This window comes from Amblyomma americanum, chromosome 11 (genome assembly GCF_052857255.1).
Source record: "Amblyomma americanum isolate KBUSLIRL-KWMA chromosome 11, ASM5285725v1, whole genome shotgun sequence".
NCBI classification, from domain to species: Eukaryota; Metazoa; Arthropoda; class Arachnida; order Ixodida; family Ixodidae; genus Amblyomma; species Amblyomma americanum.
The window spans coordinates 25670630-25683145 of NC_135507.1; the positions used below are offsets into that span (position 1 = coordinate 25670630).

At 48.7% G+C, this 12516-nt stretch overlaps 1 protein-coding gene across 3 annotated transcripts in view; it reads left to right on the top strand.

Annotated features, from left to right (window-relative positions):
* Pka-C1 (Protein kinase, cAMP-dependent, catalytic subunit 1) overlaps nucleotides 1–12516 on the top strand; it is a 177866-nt gene that overhangs the window by 11984 nt on the left and 153366 nt on the right. Inside the window, exon 1 of one of the 3 annotated variants that reach the window (XM_077644480.1) lies at nucleotides 6130–6235. The exons of the other annotated variants lie outside the window; for them this stretch is intronic. The gene's annotated coding sequence lies outside the window, so the exon portion shown is untranslated. Of the gene's footprint in view, nucleotides 1–6129; nucleotides 6236–12516 lie in introns of those variants that run through there. 3 annotated transcript variants of the gene reach the window in all.

Consider the following 12516-nt stretch of genomic DNA (forward strand, 5'->3'; position numbering starts at 1 on the left):
CCCTTACGGCGCGGTTCGGGTGTCCAACGATATATGAGACAGATACTGCGCCATTTCCTTTCGCCCAAAACCAATTATTATTATTATTATTATGCATCGAAACGCTGCTGCCGTGACTGGCATCGAACATGTGTACTCCGGCTCGGTAGCAGAGTGCCCAAACCACTGAACCACCGCGGCGGGGTTTGGAGACCAGACAAAAAACAATTGAAGGAGTTGAAATTACCTTGGGCCCCTGTGGAAAAAATTTCCTGACTACGTGCCTGCTTTGTCATATAGTACACGAATACGGCCATGCTCTACACACTTGTACAACTGAATTTCCCCCAACGTTTGTGTTTACACTTCACACAGCTGTCATTTTGATTTCTTTGATTTTCCCCTCTTATCTTCGTATTGCCATTTTCGTGAGAATCCTCGTTGCTGTTTTCGCCACGTGGCAACAAATCGCACCTGCCATGCTGCCACGAACCCAGTTCTCCGCGAAATGGACTGAGACGTCTTCCACCTCATCTTCTCTCGCCGTGGCGCTAACAACGACTTGTTCGCGCGCTCTCCCGCTCTCTCCGCTTCCCAGCCGAGAAAGGAAGGCTGGGGAACTTAGTTGCCAGCAAGCGGGGTAAATAAGAGGGGAGCGAAAAAGGGATTTATGTACACCAGCCTCAATTCCGTTGCGTGTTGTGTATAGAAGTGCGGCGGCGTAGCCGGGGAGACGTATTCCCTCGAGGGTCGGTCGGAACGGGGAAATTCGCAATAAGCGCGCGGCCACTACTGATCGGCCGCGATGCTCTTCTGGGAAAACGTGCAACCTTCTCCTCCTCCCCCCATCTTCCTCCGGATGCGACGCTGACGTGCGCTGGCTGCGAATTAGGCGCCCCGCCGCGGGAGTTCCGTGCAGCGCGCACTTCACTGTTTTGGCGCATTAACGCGAATTCAACCATTGCACATTTCGTATTGTGCAAATAGTTTGTGCATATTACCTCTCCTCCCTATCCTCTCTTCCTGTCCCCTCACCTCTTTCATTTCATTTCTCCATTCTGCCTGCCAACCTTTATTTCCGCTGCCCCAGCTAATATTAATAATAATTGGTTTTTGGAGGGAAAGGAAATGGCGCAGTATCTGTCTCATATATCGTTGGACACCTGAGCCGCGCCGTAAGGGAAGGGTAAAGGAGGGAGTGAAAGAAGAAAGGAAGAGAGAGGTGCCGTAGTGGAGGGCTCCGGAATAATTTCGACCACCTGGGGATCTTTAACGTGCACTGACATCGCACAGCACACGGGCGCCTTAGCGTTTTTCCTCCATAAAAACGCAGCCGCCGCGGTCGGGTTCGAACCCGGGAACTCCGGATCAGTAGTCGAGCGCCCTAACCACTGAGCCACCGCCCCAGCTCAGGTGATTCAGTATCGATGGCAGATGCCAGGACTAGCAAAAATCTTTTCTTTCCTTATTATTGTTATTTTAATGAAACCACTTATTACTACTACTTTTCACTCCTCTGCAGTTTCGGTTTTCTGACGACAGTGTTTCACACAGCGAAAGCGCGGAAATCTGGGTTAGTTGCCATTATCATCATCGTCATCCTCCTGTTATCACCTTAAGTCCAGTTATGCGCAGTACGGTCCAATGTTAAAGTGAACTTGCGATCAACCGACCCGGCGAGAATCGTCGGCCTAAGGCGCATGCGAAGTAAGCACAGCCGATTGTTCTTTCTGCGCATGCGCCCGGTGCCGTCCGTTTTTGGCGACTGTCAGCGGCAGCGGTGGCCAAGCGATTGCATGTTCCCTTTAACAATGGACCGTACTGTACGTGGCAGGACAGACGTCTGTCACAGCAAGTAGCCCTTCCTTGTGTTTGCCGCAGCCACACTATAACTATAGCCTCGTCTTTCGGCCTGGCTTTATACAGCACACAGCTACGTGTTGCTTCGCTTCCCTCAAAATCCACTTTGTTATCCCGAGGAGCCATCCTAAAGGATGTGCTTTTGGCATCACAATTCCATCGAATGACCAGCAGCCCATTGTGAAGTCTTGACGTGCATCTCCATGAAAATCGACTTGGATGTACTCAGTCTGTCTGTGTAATGTTCCAGATCTATGCAGGTTTCTGTGTAAGCCGCCGCCCCCCCCCCCCCCCCCCCCCCCCAATTCAGCTGGCGTGTTGGGTCGTCGAGGTTGGAAAAACTGGGTTGGTTCTGTTCATGCTACTGCGGTAGGCGATTTGTTGGCGTACACACTGAACAGATTCTCACCCTTAAGGGTGCAGATCAGCTTGTCCCCAGACGAACACCCTTTACACCCAATTGGGTGCTTGAAAAAGGCTGCTGAGAAAGGGTGCAGAGTCAGCGCCCTGTCCTGTCCACTTCTGTTCGTCCTTGTTTTTTTCGCGCTGCATTCTTTTACCATGTTTTACCAAGCACCCTTAAGAAAGGGTGCACAGCAAGGAATTCAAAAGGGTGCAAAGTTGCACCCATACTGAAGGGTGCTAGTTTAACATAACACCCTTCAAAATGGGTGTTGGAAGGGTGCTCTGCATTGATTCACCAAAGAAGCAAAAGGCCAGGATTGATGCACGACAGCAAATGTGTCCATATGTGCCCTTATACCATACCCGCACATGCCACTTGTCACGATTTGCATAATTTTCTATAGCTACAGTTGTTTGGATCCCAGTGCATATTTATACAGCATCATTCGAGGGCCCCTGTATACCAGGAAATTTAACTCGTGAATGGTTTTCATAGTTTAACCGCATGCATAGTTTAACCGAAGTCACATGGGTGTCGCAAGGGTGAAATATCGCCAACGGGCAGATACCTGGGCATAAGACCCTGCGCCCAAAATATGACAGGAATATATATGTATGAGCGGGCGTTGCGGTCGTTGAACTATACTTTATGTGTGCCGCTTGTGTGAAACGGACTCTCCACTATGTAGCCGCTATAAAAGGCGTCTTCGTCACTTTGTGCGCAAGCTCTGCAGATGTGCACTGTTCGAAACCGGTCGCTAAAAGCTTTCGGAGGCGAAAAAAAAATAAGCAACACGAATAATACGCACCAGGAATCGAGGGTACTAGAGAGCCAGGTAGAGCGTCGCGCTCGAGAAAATTATCCTCTGTAACGTGGCTGCGGCTGTTACAGTGAAGCAGGAATTGAAGGTCATCTGGAGGAGTCCCCTCTCCTTCAGTGCACTCAAGTCGCGTGGTGATGATGATGATGACAGTGATGATAATGATTTTGGCGACAGCGTTGATGTCTCACGGTAATGGATGTCTCAGGGAGTAGCAGCAAAATATTCAAACGATCTCTTCCGAGCATGATTGTGTGCACCGCGCCCGTCGATGCGTTTCCCGCTGCGGTGCACACAACTTGCCGAGAGAGGTTCGCAGTTTCCGCTGCGGCCTTGCTTACCTCACCATGCCGGCCGACTCAGCAGTGAGCACTGCTGCTATTCGTTGGGAGTTGGTCTTTCCTTTTTTTTCTATTCATATTTGGGTCTTGACCTGGCTCTGCGATTGCCTTTTAGTGCGCTTTACGTCTTCGAATTATCAGTTTTTATGAAGTCTGTTGAAAACGCAATAAAACTGTTTCGTGATTTAAGAGCTCCCCCCGCCGCGGTGGCTCAGTGGTTAGGGCGCTCGACTACTGATCCGGAGTTCCCGGGTTCGAAACCGACCGCGGCGGCTGCGTTTTTATGGAGGAAAAACGCTAAGGCGCCCGTGTGCTGTGCGATGTCAGTGCACGTTAAAGATCCCCAGGTGGTCGAAATTATTCCGGAGCCCTCCACTACGGCACCTCTCTTCCTTTCTTCTTTCACTCCCTCCTTTACCCTTCCCTTACGGCGCGGTTCAGGTGTCCAAAGATATATGAGACAGATACTGCGCCATTTCCTTCCCCAAAAAACCAATTATTATTATTATTATTATTATTATTATTATTATTATTATTATTATTATTATTATTATTATTATTATTATTATTATTATTATTAAGAGCTCCTGTCAAGGTGCTTCGGAGTTGAGGTGTATCGTAGAAAAGAAAAAATAAAGCAAAAGAAAAGAGGGGGGGGGGAGATGCGTGAACTATAGTGACCACCGGGGCGACGTAACTTAGTGTTTCATAACATTTATGTCTTGCAAGGTATTCTACATCCCGACGCAACATGTCTGGCTAGCCATGGTTAACTGATTTTCTTCACTGTAAAAACATGTTCAAGAAAAATTAGCAATAATAGGTTCAATAAAAAAAATTACGCAATTGGAGACAAAAAAAATCGTGCCGAATATCGGCTTCCACCTCCCGCCTGTATTTCGAAAAGTATGAGGACCGAAAACAATGAAGTCTAGGTGTGCGCTGCCAGAGTTCGTTTTCGTCTAGCGCAGTTGTGAAAGCTGTGGTGTTGTCAAGTTTTCTCTTCGTGTTTTAAATTGTTACATTTTTAATAAACCAACGGATTATGTAGATTGGGCTTAGAACCAAGCCGACTACAAGGACTGATCGTGGGCTCTTTTTTTTATATACCAAATGCTATACGTGCATTTTACAGGCAATGTGAAAAAAAATGGGGAGGGGGGAGCACCGGATTATCAGTTTGCTTCAAATACCTCCATTAATCATCCACCTGAGGCTGACAACAACCTCGATGCAACGCCGCTAGAGAGTCATAAAGGTCGAGGCTTCTATGAAAACTTTTGTATCGTGCTTTCCTCACTCGACGCAGGGCTTAAAATTTTTTCTACTCCGCAAAATTTTTGCAACGTATACGTTCTCACAGTTCGTCTGGCCTCGTTAGCTTAGCCAATACACGACACTGTGCTAAAGGGTCCGGAGTCGTGAGATCGACTCCTGGGCTCAGATAGATATGCGCGTATTTTCAGAAACGCTATTGCGGAGAGGTGCTGATGTGCACCTGAAAGAAGCTGTATATGTGGTTTATCCATAAAAGCGGTAATTTGGGCTCGTTGGTGCAGCTCTTGATAAAGAAAAAGCGCAAAGGTACATGGATACCGATCTTGTTTTCAAGGCGCCGTGCAAACTGTCGAAGCTTTGTCGCATGGTGACTGGCGAGAACTAAAAAAAATCTGGGTGCAGCAAGAGGCACCCGGCATCCCTCTGATCTGTGCCCAAGTCTATATCGACCAGACAAGCCGTTGCCTAAACGACAGATTAAGGGAGCATGCCACGTCCATAGATAACGGTTACGGTTCCAGTCTTCCACTCCATTTACAAGGACTAGTCGGGACCGCGTGTCGGAAATAATCGGGGGCTGCGCAAAAAAAAAAACAGTATCATGGTGATTTGTGGTTCTAGTGATTGATGATTGATTGCTGCGCGATAGGCGATGACGAGTTAATGAAAGCATTGAAATTGTTCGGTTAATTAATGAAATGAAAAAGTGAAAAAAACTGGAAATAGGGTGGTTCAAATGTGTCAGAATGAAAACCAATGCTTGATGATGCTACTCAAGAAATTTTAGAATAAGTATTAGGTCAATTAATTAATTGAGTCAATTGAAAAAAAAAATGCGTTCAAATGTCTCCCCGCCGCGGTGGCTCAGTGGTTAGGGCGCTCGACTACTGATCCGGAGTTCCCGGGTTCGAACCCGACCGCGGCGGCTGCGTTTTTATGGAGGAAAAACGCTAAGGCGCCCGTGTGTTGTGCGATGTCAGTGCACGTTAAAGATCCCCAGGTGGTCGAAATTATTCCGGAGCCCTCCACTACGGCACCTCTCTCTTCCTTTCTTCTTTCACACCCTCCTTTATCCCTTCCTTTACGGCGCGGTTCAGGTGTCCAACGATATATGAGACAGATACTGCGTCATTTCCTTTCCCAAAAAACCAATTATTATTATTATTCAAAGGTCTCAAGCTGCACAGAATAGCAAGCCTAACGCACTACGCTATCGTGTCATACCCATAAGCCGGAGCTTACGTGTCCTTTCCAATTTTTCTTCCACTAAACGATGTAGCTGTGGATTAAAATACTTGTCTTCGGCAGCCGTGCCTGCGGCGAATCGCGTTTTCATACTGCCCGCCAAAATAGAAAGGCGCGTGACCCGATGTTCCTCCGGGGATTGTTTACCTGCGTAGCCAAGGGCAAAGCCCACGCGGCATCGACATCAACTTCGAAGGCTGCTCCGCTGGTCACCGAGGGCCGCTGCCAAATTCCGGGGTCCTGCGCCGGTTGCCGCCGCCGCCCGTTGCTCCCCGTGTTATTCGCCTGGAGGCACCGGTGGCCACGGTAAGCGCTGGTTGATGCTAGCCCGACGTGAAGAAGGCTTGATATCGCCGCGGTCGGTAAGGCAACGCCACCAGTATGCCCGTGGCTCCAGGCGCCGCGGCCGTGCAAACGTTCGCCTGGCACCGTGTGCGGATATGAATGGCGTCTTGTGACGCGATTAGGACGGTCCCGTGAAACCTCATTCAGTCTTATGTGTGAGCCCCGCCGCGGTGGCTCAGTGGTTAGGGCGCTCGACTACTGATCCGGAGTTCCCGGGTTCGAACCCGACCGCGGCGGCTGCGTTTTTATGGAGGAAAAACGCTAAGGCGCCCGTGTGCTGTGCGATGTCAGTGCACGTTAAAGATCCCCAGGTGGTCGAAATTATTCCGGAGCCCTCCACTACGGCACCTCTCACTTCCTTTCTTCTTTCACTCCCTCTCTTATCCCTTCCCTTACGGCGCGGTTCAGGTGTCCAACGATATATGAGACAGATACTGCGCCATTTCCTTTCCCCCCCAAAACCAATTATTATTATTATTATTATTATTATTATTATTATTATTATTATTATTATTATTATTATTATTATTATTATTATTATTATTATTATGTGTGACGCCATCGACTGCTGCGTCTTTGAGGCAACAGGGGTGCGTGGTTTCCCGCAATGCTTTTCGGCTCTGTTCCAGGTTATCGGTGCACGTGATGTATTGGTGTATTGGTGTACAAATCCGACCCTGGCGAGTCGCGAAAGTCGATCGACTAACGAACACCGGCAACTGCTGCGTGTTTGAGGTAGCACACGCTGTCCCGATGGGTCTCGTCCCGGTCGAGAATTGTCGGGACTGACTAGTGTGCACTTAAGCGCAATTCAGAGGTGCCCGCTGATCGGCTGAGTGAGCAGTCTTGCGACTGTGTAGCAAGGCTGAAGAACCGATCGGAGAGCGATCTATAGTCGATTGCGGCTGTTCGATCAAAATGGTCGCGCGACCACTCGGATTGAATCACTAGTGTGAATGCGCGAATCGAGGCTAGCACACTTGTTCGATGGAAATTACTTTCAGCTCATTTTTAACGCGTACCGACTGCATTAGAGATGTATGCGTCTTTCAGTTATTGGCTCAGTTTAGTTGCGAGTTGATCGGCTGCGCGTTGTGGATAGGTATTGGTTCTTTACGCGCAGAGGGCCTGATTTTTTAAAATCCCCCCCCCCCCATTTTTAACTAGATATTTTCTGTGGCAGAACTACAGAAAACCTAATTTTTTCGACGAAAGAATTCCTAGGAATGGATCGCACATCTGGCTCAACTCCCTCGGAGAGTCACCCGTATATACGCGCCTGAACTCACGCCAGAATCAAATTCGTGGTCGCATACGTAACTAGGATTGGATTCTTGCAGTCCTTACACAAGAGTGGAGTTTTAAGTCACGTTATTTCTCATAAAAGCTGAGCCTTTGCCATAAGGGGTACATGATCAGTGTTATCACAGATTAGGAAACGCCATGAGGCAGCTTGCACTGCTGAATATTTTTGTCGTACACCTCGACAAACGTGTACAACTTGCACGGTGTTTTCCTACCTCGTAAAAGGACGGTGAAAGCGCGTGACAGTCGCAATACATCGACTGTCGTCACCCTCGCAGCTGCATGCGGAGATCTTTGTTGACGTTTTCAATTTTAGACTTTCTTTAGCGAGCGTACGTTTAATTTAGCTGAAACATTTTTTTAAGAGCGCTCGAATAGGCCTCCTATTGCGTCTTGTACACTCTCTTGCAGACCTTCTTAGCCATGATTTCGGTACCGCACTAACCCGAGCCGCCTGTGCACACTAAACATAAAAGAGAAGAAAGGGAGTAAACCACCCTTTTACTCCCAGCCTACTCTCTTTTACTCCCATACAGGCGTCTTTGTGTTTAGAGTGTAGAGAGTAATGGGAGCGAGATGACCATGTCAGTGGCGTTGACAGTGGCCATAGTTAACGGGAGGACACCCCGAAGGCGGAAGATGGGGTGAAACTGGGGAAAAAAACTGGAATTGAAAGCGATGACAGAAGCTAAATGCCGCACACCTAATTTCTCCGCTTATATTGTGGGCCTGAGATAGGGACAATATCTGGTCATCCCCCGCGACTACAAGGAGAGACAACTGCAGCCTTTCCTCTCCCCCTAACCTTCTCTTCCTGCCATCATGACCCGTGGGGGTGTCTCAGTGGCGTTCGGATGCCCAGCACCAGCTCGCGGGTGCTGTTCGTCTCAGCGACTGCTCCCATTGAAGCTCGCCCACTACGGACACCTTTGCCGCACGACAGAACCCACGACAAGAGCCACTGTTGTCGCACGACACAGAGTTGTGTCGTGCGACAGAAAATTCTGTCGTGCGTTTTGATCGGGCATGCATTCCTCAGCGGTTTCTTCGTATTCTCATATTTTCAGTTCCTCTGGATACCATTTTAGTCTATCTCACTTTTCTTCGAGGCCCGCTTGGCTCCGGAAAATTCTGTGTTTTGACAGATAATCACGAACATGACGAGGTCTCCTGGACGTTTCTCGCGATCGACAAAGAGACTACTCAGGGCCCGTGTAAGCTTAGACTAGTTGTTTGTTCTTGTATGCATTGACGTCCTTTAGTTTGTCTTCATTACAACCTCACCTGTTCTCCGACTCATCCTTAGCCGATTAGTTTCAACCACGGTGTTAGAAGCACCTTTCTTTCAAGGGGGTACAAAATGGTGTTTGGTAAGGCTCGCCTCCTGGGCTGTAACTTTTCACTTCAGTGGCGCCACTGAAGGCCGTTATCTCAGAGTTTTGATTATCCGGTTTCCGCCATTGTACTTCGCCACCGGCGCCGCGCTAGTCTGTGCGAGCCATCGTTGAGGAATAAGAGCAGCTGCCCTGCCTCATCCAGCCCCTTATAACCTGGGCCTTGCGCCGTTCCACTTGTGGCTGTTTTCCATAATGAAGATCCATTTCAAGGTGCAGCTTTTGTCAAGCTTCTAGAGCCCAAGGTGTTTGCTTTCTGGGTCATGCTGCGTGTTTCGTTATTCATCTCCCCAGCGCTCCAAATCAGGTCACGGTGAGAGGAACTGCCATTGTCCCTTCTAAGATTAGGGCTTCCAGGGATTCTGCGAGCGCCCCACCATACGGCTTGGAATCAAACCTCCTGCACTCTTTACATTTGAAAAGAGCTGCATATGCTTTATGTGACTGTCACTTTATGTCACGATGATATCACTGATGCATTGCACCGTTGGTGTCGTCAACAACTGTACATGGGTACGTGGAAATTTGAGAACACCCGAACATCCCGAACTTTCATGTCATTCCGACCTCTTTCATTCGTGTTCTTCAACGCGAAGCCCTCACCCCAGAGGCAAAAACTTATCGAACGCCCCGCCCCGGTCGGTCGAATAATTGCAGCTTTCTGCTGGCGTAAAATGTGCAACGTTCGCGGAGCACAATGGCGGCGTTGTGAATGGAGTGATGCTTTAACGCCGTGGGACTCGATGAGGATTTTCGCCGGCACGCCTCCCTCGCGATAAGGCCCGCGGTCCTGCTTCTCACGTGTTTCGGAAATGTGCTTCGCAAGCGTCCGCTTCCTAGAACCGTATTTGTGTACGTGTATGTGGCGCGACAGTGCTCACGGCCTTATCGCGTGCGTCTGGCGCTGAGTGCGTCGAGTGGTCTGTGGCGCTTTTGTGCTGATAGGGACTATCCGGTATGCGAGTGGGCGATATCCCTCACCGGCAGATACGCTCTTGGGAAGACCCTAGTGACCGTCATTCTCTGTTTCATGGGGTGGGAATTGCGATGTGTATATACAGGCGGGAGCGAAGAAAAATTCAGGGGAGCGCTTAAGTCATTAAGTTATCTTACGTGCATCAATTCGAAAGCCTCATGTATGAATAAAAAGGAACGCCGACCAAAAGATTGTTGTTTAAAACGAAGACGTTTCGGCTTCCATACGGAAGCCGAACCTTTTGGTCGGCGTTCCTTTTTCTTCATGCATGAACCTTCTACCCGACCAGACGAGTTTTCGTCAGACTTTAGATTTCAATTCGAAAGCCTGTGTCGTCCTGTTGAGCTCTCTAGCTCAACACGATCGCCTTAAGCTTCTCGCATTAGTTTCGGTTTCAAGTTACGACATACTACACCTTCGTTATAGCCGGTGTGTTCGTTATTTCTGGTTTAAAGTTAGAACATACTAAAACTTCGTTATATCCGATGTGTTCGCTATCTCTGTTTTCAAGTCACGACATATGGCTTCTAAAACACCCTCGTTCTGCCGGACTAGGTAGCCGAGTGGTTAAGGCGATGAACTGCTAATTCATTAGGCTCTGTAGCCGCCGCGGTGGCTGAGTGGTTACGGCGTTCGGCTGCCGGCCCGAAAGACGCGATTTCGATCCCGGCCGCGGCGGTGGAATTTCGATGGCTAGAGGCCCGTGTACTGTGCGATGTCAGTGCACGTTAAAGAACCCCAGGTGGTCGAAATTTCCGGAGCCCTTCACTACGGGGTCTCTCATAGCCTGAGTCGCTTTGGGACGTTAAACCCTAATACACCATAAACCATTAGGCTCTGCCCGCGTGGGTTAGAATCCCATCCTCGTCGAAATTCATCTTTTTATTTGATTGACAGGTGGAGCGGATACTTCTAGTACGCGTTTCCTGCGGACAGGTCTTGCTCACACTGATGAGGCATGAAAGGCTTGCACCTTAATAAAAGATGGTTTGGTTTGGTTTATGGGTGCTTTAACGTCCCAAAGCGACTCAGGCTATGAGGGACGCCGTAGTGAAGGGCTCCGGAAGCCTTAATAAAAGAGGACCCACTGTTATCACGCAGAGACGGTATTTATACTGTCACTTCCCGCATCGAATTCGGAAACACGTTGGAGTAATTCTTGTCTAAAGGAAAATAACGTTGCAAAAAATAATAAAAAAGCAGGTGCTTGAGAAGTTTTCGCTATTGATTACCTGCGCACATGACTGGCTTGGGCAGTGAGAGGGAAAAAGTGAAAAAAAAAATAGCGGCTGCCTGCCTTGTTTTCGATCAGTGATTTTCCTGTTGTACGCATTACCCCCTTGTTTTTCTGAAGGTCCCTTTAATTAGGAACGATTTTTTTTTGTTTACGCACGACGGGTAATTTTGGTCATCTTTATCACGACTTTTAGAATCACTAACGTTTCTACTCCTACGCGACATGTCAAGGACACAAATAAAATGACCATTGGTTTTCTTCAACCCCCTCATAACCCCTTGAGATTGAGACCCCCCCCCCCCCCCCCCCCGCTTATTTCAATTCCTGGGGTAAGCCCTGGTTTGGATGACTGTTGGCTTCCCTAATACGTACGCCATAAGGAGCTTCTTTCCTTTATTCTGCTCGTTGGGCAGGAGAACAAGACATTGACGAATCAGGGACAAAATAAGATCAAGTAAAGCAGTTTGATGATAATTAGTTAGCGAATTACGGCCCTAGCAACTTCTCGCGGCCAATCAATAATTGAACTGCCACGGTGGACAGTTTTCTCACCATCCAGTGGATAGGTTGTGATGACGTCACAAGGTCACGTGATCCAGGTGGGCCACCTGCCCCCTTGACGAAGTCGCTATGTACGAGCTTAATTGCTAGCGGATTGAACATTAAATACAGGTGTCGCCATCATCGGCCGGTTTCGCAACTAAACTGCGGTACGTCAGCACAGATTTTTCGTGAATCCCAGAGGCTAGGCTACGCAGCCATTCGCTTGAAAACGGTGATCGCGGAGTCCTTTTCGGTGTAGACGTCACTGGTTTGCTGCCGGACAAACGTCAACGTACCCTGAACTTGGGCACAGAGCCCTTCTCCTTCAGTGAATGGTGTAATAAGGAAAAGGGTGAAGCACGAGCTTGTTTATTTTAATTAAAACCCGCCATGTTGCCTCAGCGGCTTCGGCGTGCTCGGCAGCTAATCCCAAGGTTGCGGGTTCGATCCCGGCCGCGGTGGCCGTATCTACATGGAGGCGAAGTGCAAAAACGCCCTTGTTCTGTGCGATATCAGCGCGCTGTAAAGGAATCGTGGTGGTCTAAATTAATCCAGAGTTCTCCATTACTGAATCCCTCGTAGTCTAGCTATGTGTCGCTTCGGAACGTTAAACCTCACAGTTTATTTTTTACTTTTCCTAGTGTCAAAAATTCCGTACAGCTGTCCTCAGTGTCCTCGTAATCAGTGCAGTGGAGTTTTCCAAAAAGGCGCATGCGCAGCATGGATCATTTGAACTCAAAATAAGTGCCATAGCAGGAGTGCCCAGTATCGGCGCCATGAGACGGTG